Consider the following 19,455-nt stretch of genomic DNA (forward strand, 5'->3'; position numbering starts at 1 on the left):
ACAGTGGATTGCCTTAATTCCATGATTTCAGTTTACTATTTTTTAAGGTTATTTTATATATATTTTTAAAGCAGCAAGTGATTCATCCCTTAGTCCCACTCATTTTCATTCATTAATTGAATGACCAGTTACCATGTTGTGCATGTCTTCATTTTTCTGATTTCTACTAATCACAGAAGAAGAATTTTGTTTTTGTATAAAATCATGCTGCTTTAGAAAAGGTCAATGTCACATCATGCTTATTTTATATATTGTCATCTCAGTTAAGACCAGGGCTTTTTTTGCGTAAATATGAAAACAACCTAAACAATAACACTAATGCCTTCTTAAAAATAATAATAATAAAAAACCTACCGAAACTCATTTTTAATATGTAATGAATCCATTGCTTCTTTGGTGAAACTGAGGCAAAACTACATTATCTCCCAGTAAATCCTTATTTTTAGCACCAGCACACTCCTCAAAATCTAATGAAATATAGATGCTCAGTATACTTCAAATATTTTGACTGCAACACATACACAAATTCCACAGTGGTTTGCCCTCATTTATTACTTTATGCACAAGCCTGTACAGTGAAATTGCAAATCTTATTTATAAAAAGGCTCTTCGACGGCGCATCGTGGTAGCATTATGTAATACCTCAGGGCTAATCAAATCTGCCTTTAAAAAAAAAATCAAGAATAAAACAACGGTGCTTAGAAAAAAATGCACGTTTTTGTAAAAAATATGCTTTGCATAGCGCCTACATTCTCTACAAAATAAACTGCAGCGTTTTTTCTTCATGCTGATCTATCTATCATGGCCATTGGGATTTTTTTTCTTCATGAAAATAAAAATCCCGAGCAAAGTTTTCTTGCAATTCCATCCGCTGTTATGTCCTTTCTAGTATAGCACTGCATGGGAACATGATTTTATACTACAGATTAGGTTAGAACGCTTTATAAGCACTGAAGCAAACACACTGGAGTTTTCTGAATTGTTTTGGGATTTTGTCATTCTAACTGTGATGGCCTTTCTTCCAATCTGACAAGATACTTATACCTCCTTAACATGTTTATATATATATATATATATATATATATATATATATATATATATATATATATATATATATATATATATATATATATGTTTATATATATGTTTATATATATATATATATGTTTATATATATGTTTATATATATATATATATATATATATATATATATATATATATATATATATAGCTCGGGAAGTATTTGCTGTAAAATACTAGACAATACCCTACACACATAAGTAGAGAACACAAGTAAGGCCCTTCTCTCAGTTTTTGTAATGTCTTTATTTAATTAGTTTAATAACTAATTTCACCTAATGTGATTCACAATGCAGACAGAGATGCCTGTTGGAGGAAACTGTGCAAATTATGATGGTTTTGCACGTTCAGAGTGTTCCACTTCATTGGTTAATGGCTTTGTTTGTTTCAAAGCTTTTAATGCTGCACAACATTTGGTTAGAAATGTGGTGAGTGCTATAACAATATTAAATCTTGAAATAGAAGCCCCTGTGATTTGAATAAGAGATTCACCGTTTCTTCCTCGTGGCCTCATTGAAACTCTAGGAAAATGAAACCTAAACCTTTGTAGACACCAGCAACACACACATACGTAGAAGGAGACATGGATATTATGACAAGTAAGCATGATGCTCAGCTCAATTGTTGCAATGTTGATGACTTTATCTCATTAAGGGTAAATTATTTGAGAAACAGATAGAGATGAATGGCGTTGATTCTAATGGACAAAGGATTACCATCTGAGAACAATGAGATGAGTTTATATTGACTGGACACCATCAAGTTAGCACTGTGGCAATAACACATTATTGGAAAGTTGTATATACGTAATCATAATTAAGTTGTTTTTAACAAAAGACAGTTGGTGTGGTTATAGCTAAATTCTGGTTATTCTCTGCAATATAATCTCACAAGATTTTTGTTTAAAATGTGGAAATTGAAATAGGTTAGCATGTTCGTTGCATGTGACAAACTATTTCTCACTCCCTGTGTGTCACTGTACCTACATATTATGTATGAACAATGATTTACTCCATAAACATATTGGACATGCTGTGCTGAAAACTAAAGAAAACCATTTTTCTTCACAATCATTCCAAATTTAACAATCAACTATAGTTTTTGTTCAGTGAATATACAATCATCGACATACAATTATATCGTGGGTGTGCTGACGGCTATTCTAGCTTTCTGTGGAATGTAGGCAGACAGCCAATTGCGCAGTGATACAAACAATTATTAACGACCACCTTCTGACCCCTGAATAAATTAGTTTGCTCAATTAATCTAGCAAGAATATTTTTCGGTAGTTGGAAGAAACCAAGCACCCAAAGAAAAAAAACACGCAAGCATGGCATGAACATGAATATTTACCCTTGAATTTATGACAATATTAACAATTTGTTTGGAATACGTCGAATTCCTGGGGCAAAACAGCCCCATTTAGTGGCGGTCTGGACTGAAGGGTGGCAGGATGATGGCCTATATCCCTCCTTGTCGAGAGGTTTTGGAATCTTACGGTGGTAGATATGTACTATATTAAGAAAATATTATATGAAGACTGGAGTAAACACTGACAAGCTTTGGATAAGAAGCCATAAAGCCCAATATGAAAAAGCGAGAAGCATTTTTTTCTTTTGACAAGAGCTTGTAGATCATATTTAGGATGACCTGCACCCTCCATATGTTTTCTCACCACAGGAACTTAAAAACGTTTTGGGTGGGGCCTGACCCTAGAATAAAATCGCACTGTGACTGCAATACTTTGGTGGCAGCCTTCGACCTCCACGCATTATAAGAGTGCGTCATAGCGACAACTCAATATTAACTTAGAGTGAAGTGAGAGCGTTGATGCAGTGCAGTTTTTCATGCTCCATTTTGCTTTTCTCCTTCTGCCTCTTTTCGTTGCGCCACTTTGTCCCCACAGTCTGGAATTTAGAATGTGCTAGATGCCACCAATAGATCTTATTATTACTATTGCATTGTGTGCAGCATTAGAGGCCCACAGTTGAACCCATAAAATCCAGATTGGAACGTTTGCATAAAAATGTGTTTTGCCTGTCCTGATTTTGAGTTTGCCTATAGATGCTAGATTTGACACAAATTGGATGTGACAAGAGCTATGTCGGATTGTTAGGGGAAGAAACTGAATGTCAGCTAATGGCAGAAGTATGGGGTCACAGCAATGACTCTTAAATACATATATAATACTATATATATAGTATTATATATATATATATATATATATATATATATATATATATATATATATATATATATATATATATATATATATATATATATATATATATATATATATATATATATATATATATATATATATATATATATATATATATATACTAGGTGCTCTAGCGTGCAAGGGTGTATCTTTGAACAAGTACATGAGACAAGTTGGTCTTCATAGGTGGCCAGATGCACTTTACATTGCAGTGCATCTTGAGTCTCGTGTCAGCGCTACCGGGTTTGCTACCGGGTTTGCGCTGACACGAGACTCAAGATGCACTGCAATGTAAAGTGCATCTGGCCACCTATGAAGACCAACTTGTCTCATGTACTTGTTCAAAGATACACCCTTGCACGCTAGAGCGCCTAGTTTGCCACAGAGCGTTCTGTTGAATTCCAAATCATTAGCTGCAAGATTTCTAATGACATGAGATGCACTTTAATGTACGCCGGAGTGCATCTTGCCACCTACAAAGACCAACTTGTCTCATGTGCACATGTTCATTGACAAACCCTTGAATCCCAGAATAAATACCTTGCTTGGGACAGAGCGACGTCTCGAATTCCAAATTATTTTCTGTGAGATTTTCTCTGCCATGAGAATGAAGTTACACTGCGATGTACGCTGGATTTCCTTTGGCCCAACTGCAACTATAATAGCCTACAAAGTTAAAAACATTGATAATACGTAATAGTATTTAAAAATCCACCCTATTGACACCCAAGTTATATTGCCAATAGCACAATTTGATTTTTTATACATTTAAACATAAATATATACATTAAAAAAAGAACAAAACTATCTGCTAAGCTATTATATCAATATTTAAGTGTTATAGTTAAGATGCCAAGTTCAGTATGTTGTGTGTTGATGAATCGAATGCGTGAATGTTTGTTTGTCTCCTTGTGCCCTGCAATTGGCTGCTGATTCCTCACCTGCTGAGATAGTTTCCAGCAACTCTCGCGGTCCTTGCGAGTACATATAAGTAGCAAGGAAAATGAATCAATAAAGTTCGGAAATCCAGTGCCCTGAAGTGACAAGTGTTTAGTCCCAGAAGTTGTATTGTATTCAGTACATTGTCAAGTAAAATGTTTTGTTTTGAGCAATGAGTGGATTTGGGCTTGGGCAAATCATTCTCACAGAGCTAATAAAGTTAACAAAAGCTTAACTTACAAGATTGACTGCAGAGAGTGACAGTTGCAAAAAGCACATTTGGGCACTTGCTAGCTTGAAAAGATAAAAATGAATTAATGAGAAGTCCTATCTCTGCATCTGCCAAGCTTTATTTTATTAGTCAAGGGTTACTAGAGCTGCTAAGTCCAGTGCGTTGAAAAATAACCTAGAGAGTTAATTCCCTAAAAAAAATACACTAATCACTTCCTCGGCTCTGGTGCTTTATTCAGCTAATATATGCACATCAAGATAAATGTTTGAGCCTCAAAGACAATCACAGACGAAGGTTGGTTTTTGCTTTCCGACGCAACAAACCTTCCTCTATTCTGTAAATTAATAGTCACCATTTGACTGTGAAACACAAACTCATTCCTGCGATTATTAGAAGAAGAAAAACTAGATTTCAGACACATCCTTCCTAATGTGATGATGGTTCACATCCGCAGTCGGAGAACCACTTCAACCCAATTCAAACACGCCCTTTTAAAACACTGAACGACATCTCTATGCTGTATTGAATTAATGAGGTCAGATCCTCGAAAGTCTTCATCACCCAGCGAAAGCACTCGGTCATGTCTTAACATATCCTTCCTTCGAGCATCCATAACCCCTCAAATAACTACTGTGGCTCCTTGCATTTTTCACCTTGGACTAGCGACAACTCAATTCTCTCCACACATGTAATATGACCACATCCATAATTCAACCCCATTAGGGGTTCATTCAGCATGAGAGCACAACGCCTTTACTTGGCAAAATGATTAGACGCCTGCCTTGCTAAAGGCCGGGGAGACGGGCTCAGTAACTGGCTTTATGATCTCAGGACTCTGACTGACTCATTGCACCAATGGCCTTGACTGGAATGACCCCTAAGTGAAAGACATATTAGTCAGTATCAAGTGTAGTACTGTTGGGAAGTCTGGAAAATCATTCCATCGTTTTCCATGTATCGAGGGAATGTAACTGTTGGCCTAACTTTTGCTGTCTCCGGTTGGAGCAGTGTGTAGACAAATTTGTGTGGTTGTGTGATTGTGTGTGTGTTTTTATGTGTGTGAAGTTGTGCACAGGCACACACTGATAAATGTTGCAATCCTTCTCAATGGTTGTATTGTTCAGCAGGAAACTGTAATCTCACTGTTAAACGACATCTGTGGGGATGCAATGACTATTAAACTGCAAGTATTGAAAGTCTAATACCAAAACTTTTCAACCTATTACTAAAGCAGAATAAATATAAAAAAATAAAAAATAAATATTTAAATTAAAATTCAAAGACAAAGTAACGTGAATTTTTGGAGTCGGTATCGGCAGACATGAACAAATGGCAGCACTGCGAGACAGTGATCTTAAGAACGTCAAAATAGGCCCAGCTGAGATATTGTACCTGTCAATAAGGAATTTTAAGAGCAGATTACAAGAGAGCATTTGTATAGGAAGACATAATTTAAAGAATGGAATCTTAGTAAACAAAAATTCTATCATGGTTTCCGAAATGACGTTTTAAATTTTCAATTACTATGAATAAAATATTTTTCTTCCATCTCTCTGTATCATTCAATAATTAGAGTTTTTTTCACGGGGGTTGGATTCAATCTGTTTATCACAGCATTAGAAGCCTCCGTGTTGATTTGATTTTGGTTAAATGTTCAGCAATAATTGTCACTATCCTTGAGATCTACCAGTCACATACAATTGATTTATTAGGCATTTTCTGATATTACCCATTCTAAATTATTGATTAGGTAATCTAGCTATCTTTGGCCTATAAAAAAAAATCATATATTTCAACAAACATTTTTTCTGTCTGTCTGCCCTTAACCACAATTTTCTTTCTAAACTGGCAAGTCTTAATAGAATTAAGCACACACATGCCTTCCTTTTCACCTACAGATACTCTAAATGCACATCAATGTGGCATGGATCAATTGTCTTCACTTCGAACACCAAAACACTATATATAGTTATTTGCTAGCCGCTGTAAGTATAGTGACACACACACAAAGACACGCGTTGCCTTGTGGCAACTGAATAAAGAATAAGTGGACCAGGCCGGGATAATTATAAGAAGCTCACTCAAAAGGTTTACTGATTATTTTGGTCCCTGCAGGAAATCATTTACAATAGCATTTATGTCTGCTCGTCTTCTTCCCAGTTGAGTCAATTTAAACTGTGTGTGTGTGTGTTTTTCACGTGTCTTTAGTCCGTCGCCATAATATTGATGGGGGGAAATTCCGATCTGGATCGCCCGGCTGTTCGCCAATCGCATGCTTACGAGGCCCCCACTTGTTTAGCTTGGAAATGAGTCATAGTAGGCAATGTGATGCAACACAGCAGAGCAGATTTGAATTATGGGGCAATGAACAATGAGGTCACGGAAGGGCTGTAGGCATAAATCTCGGAGCTGCGTTATAAAAGAGCGTCTCATCAATGGAGAAAACAAGAGTAAAGAAAACCAACATTGCGTAGCAATGCTGCAAATATACATGAACACAGTCTGTGACGATTGCTGTTGAAAGACCATATGTATAACATTTTGGATATGACGCACAATATATGATTGATATAGAATGCATTTTCTCTGTTAGAAATAACTGAATTCCAGTTAATGCGTGCAACACTTCACATGACCCCCATGTTACTCCTAAATAAAATTAAAAAATATATATATATATATATATATATATATATATATATATATATATATATATATATATATATATATATATATATATATATATGTTTCATTTTTTACAGTTGGCTACAATTCTATTATTAGCATTATATACCCTTGGTGTACAATATTCACCCAAAGCATCCCCTGTGGTATTTTGCGTTTGTTTTTCCATAATGAGCAAATAGTACAGAATCAGGGTCTTACGTAATACCAGCTTCTCAAGCTGCTTCTTAAATTTCCTGGTTACTGGGCTTTCATTCTAACTCTATTACTTAGTTCGTACGTGTATTTTTTAAGAGTTAACCTAGATAGAAAAATAAAACTTAGGTTGATATAATTTTTCAAGAAAATGGCAAAATACAAAATTAAATGTCATTTATTTTTATCAGAGGATGGTGGCAAAGCTGAGATAGAAATCGACATGGGTCTGTTTTCATTCCTGGCCTTTTGACAAGGAGAAGAATAAGTGCTAGGAAGTATTGATCTGGAGCTTACTTAATGATGCAATGTGATTGGTTGAGCATGATTAGTAGGACCAGGCAGTCATGCTCGATAGAACACAGATATTATCAGATGCAGTAATGATCAATGGTTTGATAATCATTTGTGTTGATTTGTTCACTCCTCGAGCCTCTATACTTGTCTGAAGTGTAAACACAGAGTCTTGTTGGGCCTAAAGTTGAATCCATTTTGACTCGCTGATCAGAACAGCACATATCTGTGCTTAAATCTGCAAGGTTACATTGAGCGCACTTAGACGCAGCTGACTTTAAAATAAGCACAGCGGCCTCGTCTCAACTGGGAATAGGACAGTCATTTAAGATAAAATCAAGCATGGCCCTTTACATGGGACATACCAGGGCCTGTCACGTTCCCTTAGACATATCTTGTGCCTTGTGCAATAAAATCATTTACGCCACCTGAGTGTTTTTCCTATAGGAGTCTGATAGTGTCACGCCAAGACGAATGAGCGCCGCTGTGGCCTGCGGGCTTACAGCAGCACATAAACCATGTGCATTCTAACCATGTGAGAAATTGCACTTGTGTTATACAGTGGACTCTTGATTGGATTTTTACTGTTTGGTAGATGACACATAATTTATGAGGAAGAAACTGAACCAGGACGTTTCTTGAACATCAGGTGCACTAAAAATATCTTCATACATCATATGTGTGACCCGTTCACATTCAGAGACAGTGAGGTTTTAACTCCACTACTAGTGAAGTTGCTTTTTCTTGCTTGTTTTGTTACTGCTCCCATTCGGTAACACAAACAAAGGACGATGTGAAGGACATTTCCAAAATATTTGACATTATACACCCAAGGCATATATTCTAGATGTAGGGGCAAAATACCATTTTTTTAAAGCCATGCAACAATTTTATTAGTGGAATACATCCTTTTTGGATATGTAATATCACAATGTTAAATTGGGATCTTAAGGTCTAATTTTACACCAAATCTTGCAAATCTGTACTATTGAGATCCAAGACTGGCCTGAGTCTTGAGATATACATAAATTGATTGAGAAAGGTGTCACAATACTATTGTCTGTTTATTGCCTGGGTTGGATTGATTTGATTGTGTGCGGGCCTGCATTGAAAAGTCCCATTGTACTGGTGCTGAGTGCTGTTGATTACAGTTCACTGACTCACAATCACTGGACAAATCAACCCCTTTTTAGTTTAATCACATACCTCCCTCACTTGCTCTTTCTCCCTTTCACAGATTTATGTGGGACACACCAACAAGTCTTTAATTTTACGCTTGGCTAGTCCATATATACACATCACTCGTCCATATTGCGTATCAGACCTCCAAATCTAAAGGAAAAGTTGTGGCCTTACAATGAACAGGACCACTCCCTTAAAAGGAACGTGCAGCATCTATCTGTACTCGGCGTACACACACCATTTCTGGTACCTCATGGTGCAATTTGTTGTCTAACGCATAATTAGAAAGGGTGTTGTACATAAAACCGTATCATGAATAAGTGCTGTGAAATCATCATAATTACAAAGAGCCAGAATGAGTAATGAATGGATGACACTGTACTTCAATACAACTGACTGGAGTAACAGGTTTTTCTATGGGAGTCATCGTAGGTTATCCATATTTAAAAATTAAATCTTCAATTTCAACGAGAACCTATGACTTTGGGCGAAAGACAGACGACACCCTTGACTGTTCACCAATAAGCAAAAAAAACACTGTACCATCGGGTGGTTATTTAAAAAAATATATACTATTCTAAAGGCTCCACCGGTGTCATTGGAGATAAACCATTAACAAATAGAATAACACCATAAAGGTCAAACAAAATGTGGAATGTTGCTGTCAGAAAATCATTAAGAAATATATATTTCTATGTGAACTTCTCACCATTATCACCTTGATTTACTCATCGAATACTGTTTCAACAGAGAGTCATATATTGATGTATAATAATAGAATTGGGTCAAAACGATAAAATATATCATTGTAAGTGAATTTCCGGGAAACAAAATCCATTTATTTTCTTCCTCTTTAGTTGGTGGAAAGTACCGTTTATGCAGGAAAAGCCAAACTTTGCTTTCTCCAGACAGCTTTTCCAGTAAGAATCCTTTGCATCCCCAGATCACCTAGTAAAAGCAATCTCTTCAGTGTGCCCTGGATCTCCATGGTTTGTCCTTTGTCCTCACTGATTTCTAGGAGGTATCCTATCCAGCGATCTGTGGCATTTAATCTGGCTCCTCTTGAAGACTCCACTATGCTCACCAGCCTCCCCAAATCTTTTAACCCTAACTTTACTTCCAGCTGAGAAAACTCATTTTGGCTTTCGATAAAGTTGTGAATGTTGACTGGCTTGAGAGCTTATCTGAAAGGTGAAACTCTTGCTTCATTACATCAGATACAGCCACATCAGTCACAGTGGCATACATGCCTCACCTGTCAGTCTACTGGTCCTTTCCTCCTACCTTTGAATAAAACACCAAGATACTTGAGGCATGATATCTTTACCAAAGAGACAGAGCACTGCAAACATTTGACTGAGGATCATCACCATAAATGTGGATGTGTTGATCCTCCTAAATCACCAAATTCACAAAAGGCTGCAAACTGTTAAGAGAAAAGTTATTGATCATGACTTGATGGAACCTACAAAATGTTTCACCTAGACCCTGTTTTATTAAATTCTTTGAGCAATGTCTGTGAAAATGAGCAGCCTTGGCAAAGTACAACCTTCTATGGGACCAATTCGTCATACAGGGACCAAAAAGTCTATTCTAAGCAGTTTGGTACGTGATACTCCCAGGGCACTCCCCGCAGAACACGCCGAGGGACCCTACTGAGAGTGTTGAGCTCATCCTCTGTTCTGAGACAAGGACAAAAACCACACTACTCGTCCTGTATCTGAGATATGGAATCCCTATGGACAATCCTCTCTAACACCTCGCGATGAACTTACCATACTAGAGTTGTTGAGTAGTGCGATCCTCCATGTGGTAATCTCAATGTTCATGTGAGGATGTACCTCAGTGGAACAATAGCGTCGTCCAAGTAGTGATTTGGTATAAAAAAAGAATTTCAGTAACCAACACCCGAAGACTGCCGTCCACTGAGATGAACCACAAGGTACAGGATAAATAAGCACACCTGCATGCCATTTTTTACTGTGGCAACTCCAGCGTGCAAGTGGTTCCAACCCCTTTAAAAATGACAGGTACAGTAGCACAAGCTGTGTTTAAAGGAAACCCCAACGATACTCCGACTATGAGCAAAGACTATATCTTGTCCTATTTTTTTGTCATGGAGTATTGAGGCCCTTTCAATAAGTATCTATAACTGGGGATCAGACCACCAGGCGCAGCGTGTGCAGGCACATCCAACATGTGCTCGCAATACTTAAGGATTAACTCCAGATGACGTCTGGGCAAGGGGAAGTGTGTTCCTCTCTCCCTATTCATCATAGATTGCTATGAGACCTCACCTTAGGATCTGTTTATATATGGTTTGGTGGGATACACATATGGTTGCCTTTCATCAAATAAGATGACAGTTTAGGGAGGTGTCATACAATGAAGAATGTCAAAACTACAGTATACAACTATTTTATAATAAGTGTTAAGTGTTAGCTGTTACTCTTAAAGTTTAGAAGAAAATAGCATGCATCAAATACTGCTGTTTTTGTTGATCTTTTTAATTGTTCTAGCTGATGATTTATAATATTCTTCATAATTTATTGCTGCCACTTGAGAGTGAAAATATAAATGGTGTCACTTGAGCCTAAGTCCAAGGGCCCTTTTTGTCCCTGGTACGTTAAAATTAGAATCCAGTTGTATATAGTCCAGTTGTTGTTTTTTCCCACTTGCTGTCTGGACTCTAATTGAAGAAAATGTGCAACCAAGTGACTTGTTTACTTTTCTGGACCACAAGATTTTGACCTTTGGGAAACCAAATGGGAGCATTGGGAAAATTGAGACAATGTATCATCCTCACATTGGTTTGATTAAAGAAACTGACCTTTAGATTTATTATTGAGAAGCCTTGGAGAAATATGTTTTAATCTTTCTTTCTACAGTAACTGTGGATGAAGGTTAAGGTTAGGAGAAGGTTGTGGGTATGAAAAAATAAATTGTTTTTAAAGTTGGGGTATATTGACTGCAATAGCGCTGCATGAAACAATGAAAGCAATACAACCTATCTGTTAGTGATGTCTACAGATGGAGAACAAACTAAATCTTACATTGGCAATGAACATTGCTAGTGTAGTTGAAAAAGACAAAGAGGTGTGTCTTGAAGCAAAGCAATTTTGGAGAGGCTTTTGGCTGTTGCCTCCTCAGTATAGAGAAAACAAGACATTGGGTTCCTTTCATTGGCGTGAACTAAGCCATAGTGCAAAGCTATTGCATTAACTTTAGAAATGGCTGCAATGTTAATATAATCACACAAGTTTTTCACCCTTCATGCAAATGAGCCCTGATAGAAAATCTCATTTTATGGCTTGTATCAACCAGTTCTTTTTATACTTGTAAACATTGATATCAGTTCTTTTGAACCTCTGTTTCTTCAATCCGTCATTCATTGATCCCAGCATTGTTGACCAGCTCAGTGTGAATAATGCATTCTGTGTTCTGAGAGAGGCCCGACCCAAATTAAGATGCTGCTTGGATGGGCAGTGGGAGACAGGGGAGTTGGAAGCTTTAGCTTTAATTATTTCTTTTGAAATTAATGATTCCTTTTGCTTATCTGGTTTTCCTGTCCCCTTCCGCATTATCAACTGCATGCACACAATAAAGTAATTGTATATTTAGAAGTACATTGTATATTTGCACAAACACAGTATACTACAAAGGCATCATTTGTTGCAGTTTCTGGTCACCCAACCATAAAGGTATTGCTCATGGCCTGTTGCAATGCCTAATAGACACAATTATGGTAGAGCTCATGGAGGACGTGGCCCCGACGCTGGGTGGAAATTCATGTTTGCACTACAGTCTGTAAATACTGGGTGATAATCGTGCATATTTCTATCTAAAATATCTATATTGAATTATACGTAGTATGCATACACCACCATATTGATATTGTTTCAGCCGGATGTTGAAGTTTGTTTGTTTACTGATGAGTGTTTTGATGAGATGTGAAAATTGGTGTTCATCTGAACAATTAAGGTGACATTTTCTAATTTGGCCACTTTTATTTTGAATACTAATACTTTGACTGACTAAGTAACCACGGATCTGTGCATGTCATTTACTAATCATCAACAAAAAAACATTGTCATGTATTAAGAGAAAACTAAGATATTGGTATTCCATTTGGTAAGATCTATGAAACATTTTTATTTCATCCCTTTGTAATCTCTGAAATTTGAAAGAACAGATGACACATTTTCCAAAAGTTACATTAGAGTGCTCGTATGCTACTCATATCCAGGTCACTTTGGGGTGACTGTGTCTCGTTGGTTTCGTTTAGTGTCGTTATGATGTCAGCATTTCAACCCTCATTAATAATTCTGGCTTGACAACAATATTCTTACTCCAAAAACAATTCATACATTAAAATGACAAGTTTTTTTCTGTCAATGTCCGCCTTGAATTGTTGGCATTATTGTCCCATGAAAAAGCCAAGGCCGAATAAGAAAGGGGCATTTTCTTCACCTGCCTCTCGATTCCTTTTTGCAATAAACAACAACACTATACAGCTCAGTGTCATTCTAATGTATGACAGTTTCACTATGAGGTTGACCTTTGTGAAATAAGTTTACATACACTTAAATAAAATAGGTGGCATGATGGTCCTGGTGTGGAACAAATTAGGTATTTGTAGAAAAGGAAGACAGAAAAACTAAATATGCTCAAATCCATAATACAGATTCCTAGACACTGCTATTTTGATTGGAAGATTTGGACTTTGAAATTTATGAAGTTTCCATTTTAGTCTTTTATTTTCTATCCTAGTTAATTCAGCAAGCCTTCTGCCCATTCACAATTTTGGTGCCATTAAGGCACATTGGTGTGTTGCCTTTCTGATACCATACTTACAGTGTGAACACAAATATAATCAGGGTGGACTTTACCTCAAATACTAGTTCATACCAGAGAAATCGTGCTGTCGATGTTAAGGAATCCCAGTTGAATACTTGCTACTTTGTGTACCAGGGATAGAGCTGAAAATTTGACAAAACATATAATTTGGTGTTTGTCGTAGAAATGGCGCTCTTTGGAATCAGTTGTCTTGGCAAGAAATAGAGCTTCAGCATGGTGATAGACCATTACACATTATGTACTTTGATACCGTGTCACTTTAGGAGTCATTTCATTGCACAGAACACAGGCACACAAGGACCTTGTGCACACACTTTCCTGTGAACTCTAAACAAGCAATCGGGAGTGAAAATGGCCTTGCACTTCTTGTCTTTGAGTGGCTTATGGCTATTCAAACAATCTGGAGGGTGCCATTATTCTAACAGTGCACCCCATATTCACTTCACATTATGACTTTCTGTCTCTGTTGTGAAAAATGACTTCAACTTAACTTAAGTGAGCGCCAATATCTTCAATTTAGCTACCCCTATTTCTTCGCTTTATTGTTGCGTTCTCTCTGCAGGACTTGGACGTCCAGCTGGCACTGAGATGTGATTCCCAGGGCAGTCATACCACTTAGACAAAGCAAAGTGCACTATAACAGGTAGGGATGTGCCTTTTATGTCTGTGAATGCAAGGTTGATCACATTGTGCTGTATGAAGACTTTAATATGAAAGTATATGTTCATTTTACAGGATGATTTGGTATTTGGTGGAACCATAAATAGGCATTTAAATAAATAAATACATTTATATATATATATATATATATATATATATATATAAATAATTGTATTTATTTATTTAAATGCCTATTTATGGTTCCACCAAATACCAAATCATCCTGTAAAATGAACATATATATATATATATATATATATATATATATATATATATATATATATATATATATATATATATATATATATATATATATATATACATACACACACATCAACAATCTTGTCACTGTAGGCTTAGCACACAATATAACCATCCATCATAATTTTGAATTCCACTGAGATGATGACTAACAATGGCTTTCCATACACAACATAGGCCCACGGCAAAGTCAAAAAATATACCCACGCACCTGGCGTGCTATATTTTTGTTCTTTTTTCTCCAGAAGCTACTGTATGCCTGATTTTTATAACGGCCCACTTTTGACCCATTGTTCTCTCTGGGGATCTCTGGGCTCCATCTGTGCCAAAAAGTGCACTAATTGGTCCGACAAATGTGCCCTCTCAGACTGGTAATGCAATCAGATGTGGCATTGTGATGTGAGAGTACACAACATTGCATGCAATGTGCAGAGCTTGTTGCATACAGAGAACCGTCTTGATACCCCATGCTTTCCATTTGGGAAGCTAATTCAACCTCAACCAGAAGAAATAAGTAAATACTATATAAGTAAAATAATAACAACAGAATTGGAATAGGCCTGAAAATAAAACAACTTAGAAGCCACACCATGTGGCGCTCAGACAGCAGGGCAATAAATGTTCATTAGTTGTTAACTTTTTCAAAGTAACTCAACCTCTATGACAATTAGTGACAGATGTTTGAGGTGTCTGTTTGCAGATGTTGTTATGCAGAGTTAGAATTACCACATTTATCACGTCCCATGTAAAGGCCACAAATTATGACCACGTGGTGGGTAAAAGATCTGGTGCCATTGGCTCAGTACGAAAGGTACAGAACAAAAAATAGCATCGGTATTGGCTTCATGACAGTCATCTGAAGTGGCTTGATGGCATCAAGGAGAGTTGATGCGCAAATGCAGGCCTTCATCTGTCCATGAAGCCACTTAGTGCAACTTATTTACAGTAAATCTACAAGCTGAGCAAGGCCTGTAAAATATCGGATTTACGAGCACCTTTTAATTAGAAATACTACTGTCTTCTACAGTTGTCCTGATGAATTGTACATTCAAGTTATTGATGACAGAGGAGCATCCTGTTCATGCCTATCTGCTTTGAACCTTTGCATTTTATTGACTTTTTTTAATGTATGTAACATTTTTTAGTTTACAAAAAAGGTAATCCAAGTCTTAGAAAAAAACAAACTAAACATGCTATAGTTTTGTTTTCTGTTCTGACACTTTTGGATCTAAAACAACTGAATTATACTCCTTTTGGGCCTTAGACATAATCAACATCCCAATGCCATATGTAAACGAACAAGATAACCAACAAATAAGAAATGCTAAGACCATACTTCACATCACGATGGATTAAAACACATTACTGTAATCATATTAATATTAAGATTATTTTTCCTAATAAATGAATAAGATTCTGATGATATACCTAATATTGTGCATTTGTAAATTTATTCATAGTATCTATGTGGGTATGAGTTAGCGAGTGCCTTAATGAAGTTCCTCTTCAGAATTTCACCCCTCGATTTTCTTTGGCTTTAACATGAGTCAAAGTGCTTCTTTTGAAATGTAATCACGTGATACTTTTGCTTCATTTCGCCAAAACAATGAAACAAAGAAAGAACAACAGGCAAGGGGACATATCAGTCATCATGTTAGGATGTGAGGAAGGGATGTGTTTCCTGTTCTGCATGCACAATTACACAAATTTAATTAGACACATTAGCAATGAGAACCTAGACTTAAACACCATCAGTTTTATTCGGCAAATACAAGTAGACAAATTAATGTTAAGAATATCCCAGATTCACCAAATCTAGATCTGACTATGGGAGAAAACTTAATTGCACAAATCCTAACACTCAATGTTGTGTTATGTATTCCTGCATATTTAATTTGTAATAACAACAACAACAATAATAATAATAATAATAATAATAATAAAAATAACAATAATAAACAAAAAGGTTAAATAACAACTGGTAATAAAAAGTTATCAAACCCAACTAAAGCAGCTGACAGCAATAATTCATTTTTTTTTTTTAATTGCAGTTCCATTAAATGTATCGTATATAGTTTTATGATTATTTGTCCTCTAGTGTATAGCAAGACTGACCGGTCACAATCAGAAATTCAGTTTTAACTGACACGGTCAGCGAGGTATTAATTAACAGTTTGTTTATTACTGTGATTCAGTTTGGGACTCAGGTTCATGACAAAAACATTTTCTAATTAACCTAATGTTTTGGTTCGGTGAGGTGAGTGAACTGTATATTAGCATTTGTATGCTTTTATAATTCAAAGGCCATCTCTGTCAACCCTGAGACTCCAATTGGAGGACTCTCACACACATGTAAATGTTCCTTTGCTCCCCTGCCATCAGTCTCCATTAATACAAGCTTATTGTTCAAGAATATGACCTTTGCCTTGAGTAGAGAGGCCTTTGTCCTAAAACAATAGGTCCATATTGGAAACCCTGCCATTCAATGCTGTCCCTCCAGCTGCTAGAGGAATGGCACATATTGTGCTGGGTCCAAGTTGAAGGCTCGAAGGAAAGAGCTTGTGGAGTGTGTGTTTATCTGTATTGTTTGTTTCTGTAATATACAGGCCTGTTCTCAAGAATCACCAGATGGGCTAGCACAATTAAAATCAGCCATCTTCCCAAGTGTGCACATATGTGTGAGCATGCACACACACCCACACACACGGATGCGCACATAACTACACTAAGAAAGCAGGACACATAGCAGATGTCGCTGAAAAACGACACCTGAGATGGAGGTGAAAAGTCGGGAGAGAGTGTCCCAGGCAAAACAAAAGCCAGAAGATTGATTAATCAATCAATAGTGGTTTGTCTGTCTTGGTCTACCCACAAATCGGAAGCAATTATTATATCGTTTTTTTGTGAAATCTCCGAAGTTAGCCTTTATGTCAAAAACATAGGTGAAAAAAAATAGAGAAAGAACTTTTGCAACTATAGGGTGGTTCAACAGTCAGGATTTTGGTAGCTTTTTCATGACCATTTTTTTTTTAGCGGGCCATATTTCAACTGTGGATTCAATTTTTTTCCAGTTTCTTATATGTTTTAAGAGAACACTAAATGAATTTTGAAAAAAAAAACAGACGACAATAAACATTTATGACTATTTTGTCCATGACAGCTGAATAATTATTTCTTTGCTGAGGGGTTAGCATATCGGCCTCACAGTTCTAGGGTCCTGGGTTCGATCCCAGTTCGATCCTTCTGTGTGGAGTTTGCATGTTCTCCCTGGACTTGCATTGGTTTACTCCGGGTACTCCGGTTTCCTCCCACATTTCCAAAAACATGCACGGTAGACTAGTTGAACACTGTATTTCCCCTAAGTATGAGTGTGACCATGAATGGTTTTCCTTCTCGTTGTGCCCTGCGATTGTTCTGTCCTCCAATTCAGGGGTCATCCGCCTCGTGCCCGCAGTCAGCTGGGATAGGGTCCAGCACCCCCTGTAACCATTGTTAGGATGGGAATGAATGAACACACCGGCCCATACAACTTTGCAAGCAGAAAATACTGTAGGTGATAATGGAATGCATTGGTGTTGCAGATTCATTTATTCAAGTTATTGCAGGATTGGCTGTGCTGATATCTATCAGACTTGGGATCTGAGTTCTCTGTCTCTACATTAGGCCACTTTGGACTTCATTGACCCACCTTAATATATCGTCTCACAGGAAATGAGGTTGAGACTGAAAGGTTATGCTTGGGAATGGGACTATTACCGTGGCTGTGAAAGTCTCGACACTTGAAATCCCTCAACAACTACTATCAGGGCTGTGACCTCTCAAAACTTAACCTTTAGTTGTTCCACCTAAAAATCTCAGTGACCAGCAGTGCGACAGAGCCATGAATTTGCTGAGCAGTGCCCAGGTGTGACTGTGTTCAATGTAGAAAAGCCATCAAACCTTTTCCTTCCTGTCAAACAACTCCCCTTAGCCATTCATGCATTATGCATTCTTTCTCTTGGTCAATGAGCCAGTTTATATTTGGCTCATGACAAACCTATAACATGTAATGTGTCATCTTGGATTTTGAGTCACCCTTAGAAAATAGCTTGAGCAGGACCTGTTAATGGTTAATTTAAAACCTCAATTACTGTACAGGTACTGCTCTAAGAAACGAGTTAAAACCAATTGCTACAACAGTTTACTTATTGAGAACATTAAATACCTTCGAATTCATAACCATAAAAACAACTGCTGTGTTTCATAGTACATATCACAAGCATTCCGATCAACCTTTTTACATTTTAATCCTAAAAGAGTTGTTCACTCCTGTTTTGTGATCTACTATGATCGTTGACTCTTTTCACTTTAAGTATCCTGTTGACTGTGCCAAAATACTAGCCCTTCCTTTACGGAGCCTTAATTTCCCTCCATGGATGGTGAGATAGTGACGTTGTAACAAACACAACTCATGAACATGAATCCGCTACAACCTGAGTAAGGCACACAGTGATCCATTACAAGTGTGAGTTCACACACAGGCGCAAGCACACTTTACAACAGGGAAATGGCCTTCAGAGATGGCTTTTATCATACAACGTGGAAAAGCAGCACCTATTTATCGGATCTTGTATTCCTTAAAGGGTACGCCATTTTATTTGTGAAATGCCCGTGTCTGACAAAACAAGTGATGTCAGTTCTTACTTGGTTGCTCTTCCTTGCGGTTCCCTTTTGTGTTGCCTAGCCACGGGTTCCTATTGTATACAATTGTTCCAATTGGTTTATTCATCATTTTTCATACATGAACAATAGTAGGGCAACTAATATGTAAGAGATGTTTAGTAGTTATTATTTACATGTAAAACATTAT

General features: G+C 37.0%; 2 protein-coding genes across 17 annotated transcripts in view; one reads left to right on the plus strand and one right to left on the minus strand.

Annotated features, from left to right (window-relative positions):
• LOC144077995 (multiple PDZ domain protein) overlaps positions 1–19,455 on the minus strand; it is a 126,166-nt gene that overhangs the window by 39,170 nt on the left and 67,541 nt on the right. The window lies entirely within an intron of this gene.
• Positions 1–19,455, plus strand: part of adgrl3.1 (adhesion G protein-coupled receptor L3.1) — a 110,923-nt gene that overhangs the window by 1,704 nt on the left and 89,764 nt on the right. For 10 of the 11 annotated variants that reach the window (XM_077606152.1, XM_077606156.1, XM_077606157.1 and 7 more), the window contains exon 2: positions 14,248–14,328. The exons of the other annotated variant lie outside the window; for it this stretch is intronic. The gene's annotated coding sequence lies outside the window, so the exon portion shown is untranslated. The remainder of the gene's footprint in view (positions 1–14,247; positions 14,329–19,455) is intronic. 11 annotated transcript variants of the gene reach the window in all.

This window comes from Stigmatopora argus, chromosome 7, assembly GCF_051989625.1.
Source record: "Stigmatopora argus isolate UIUO_Sarg chromosome 7, RoL_Sarg_1.0, whole genome shotgun sequence".
NCBI lineage: Eukaryota > Metazoa > Chordata > Actinopteri > Syngnathiformes > Syngnathidae > Stigmatopora > Stigmatopora argus.